Source organism: Pinus tabuliformis, chromosome 4_1 (genome assembly GCF_031772625.1).
Source record: "Pinus tabuliformis cultivar Carrire ecotype Pingquan chromosome 4_1, CPIR1, whole genome shotgun sequence".
Lineage (NCBI taxonomy): Eukaryota > Viridiplantae > Streptophyta > Pinopsida > Pinales > Pinaceae > Pinus > Pinus tabuliformis.
Window position 1 is genome coordinate 256,605,715 of NC_142303.1, and position 2,195 is coordinate 256,607,909.

A 2,195-nucleotide genomic window follows, 5' to 3' on the forward strand; every position below is an offset into this window, starting at 1 on the left:
ATTTTACACAAGACATAGGAAATAATCATTGATTGTATTAAAATGAAGCAAAAGCAAAGCTTACAACCAAGCCTTGACGTCGCAAGACTTCTCGAAGGGTCCAATCGGTATGTTTGTTCAATCATTCACTCTCAAAAGGGTCTCCCAATGGATGATAACTATCTCTCTCACTCATAAGCTCTAGTAAAAAGCTAAGGAAATCCACAACCAATTGCTAAACTATCAGAAATTCACACTGCAAACTCACACCAAAGCTAGCTAACTTGCTTAAATCCAAAAACTAAGAACTAACTGATCATAGCAATGGGGAGTGCTTTTATAGGAGGAGGAGCCTCCATGAAATGAAGGAGAGGGAGCTTATCCTCAAGGAAAGTTTCTCAAAAGGTGGAACTACCATCCCAGAGGGGGAAAGGCAAACTCCCTTGACCCAACAACCAGCTCTAGAATCACCTAGAAGCATTCTATTTGAACTAATTCACCATATCTGGATTATCGCAAGTCATACACTAGGGCTCAGCGACAACGTCACAATGAAGTAGTGTATTCAAAGAAATCGTCACAAGAAGGATCTTGAGGACTTGCGCCAAGCCCTAAAATTCAACCGTTTTAGGAAACAGATGTACCCCTGCGATGATGGTGCGACCTTATAGTTCAACCCAGAGAATCGTCGCAAGAAGAATGATGCTTACTTGTGATGATGCAGAAACATACTTAAAAGGGTCAATCTTCTGGATTAGAGAGCACTTTTAATCTTCATGAATGAGTGGGAAGATATAGACATGTTTATTTGATGTATGACACATCGAAGATGTTTTTCGGGGACTGACATGAGGTCGGTGAAAAATTACTGTGTAACAATGCCGGCACCTATGTACTAGTAAACATATCAGCTAGTACAAGAGCTAGGGGGTTGTATCTCCCTTCCAGTAGATGCTGGAGAATGAGAGAAGGTTGTAGCGTTCTGCAGGTAGAAGCCTGCATACTGGTATAAGGCTATACCAGTACGAAAATTGTAAACATAATTTTCTTATTATTAAAAGAAGACAGAGGCGATTGCAGCAGGTGGTTTTCACCCACATTGGGTTTCCACCTTATATCTTGGTGTTTATGTGTGTTGCTTATGTGTGATGCTTTATTCTGCTTTTACTGCATTGTCAAATGAATTGCTGATCTACTGATTTAAGTTCACTACATGATAATTTGGATAAATCAAAAGATCTCTGCATATACGCCGGTTTCATTAAGTATAGTTGTGTATACATGCTAGTTCACTGATCTGAAGTAGCGTATGCAAATTAGTTTTGAAAATTAAATTATTGATCTGATAATACTGATTCACCCCCCATCTCAGTATTATTTCCAACAAAATGGGCCCCATAAGAAAAATGTACAACCAAAATAAACTTTATAAGAACCAATAGGATCCAAGATGATGATGTCAACCATGGGGGATGATTCACCATTTTTGGAGTAAAAAAGTAAAAATATAATAAAATAATAAAATAATAAAACTACTTTTTCAACTCATATTTTCAACTTATCTCCCTAATGTTTTACTCAAATTTCAAGTGGGAGTGCTCATTGGATGCAAAATTTAATTCCTCATCCAAGGAGTACCCATGTTTCATACTTTCGATAGACCATGCTACATGAAAAATGAGAAATACATGAAAAAACGTGATTGAAATCATGTTTTTTGTATTTCTCATTTTTCATGTAGTAGGGTCCATCGAAAGTATGAAACATGGGTACTCCTTGGATGAGGAATTAAATTTTGCATCCAACAAGTATTCCTGCTCGAAATTTGAGTAAAACCTTCAAGAGATAAGTTCAAAATATGAGTTCAAAAAAAAAGTTTTTTCTTTTTTCCCTCTAAAATTTGATGATGTAATGTAATATTATTTTATTATTTCCACTATTATTTGTTGACACCTAATCCTTGTGATTGGGTAAATATATGTAAATAAATAAATGAGAAATATGAATAGTCATTGGGAGATGAATTGAACAGTCTCTCCCTCATGTATATAATAGACCTACCTGATGGAATAAAATACACGAATCAATTTTTGCTTTGTGGAGTTACTGCCTGGCCTGACATGGTATCAGAGCCAGCTCCTTCTTTTAGCTCTTGTGCCTTGTAACTCCCTTATCTACTTCTCTGCTCTCCATATAATTCAGTGACCGAGTACCTG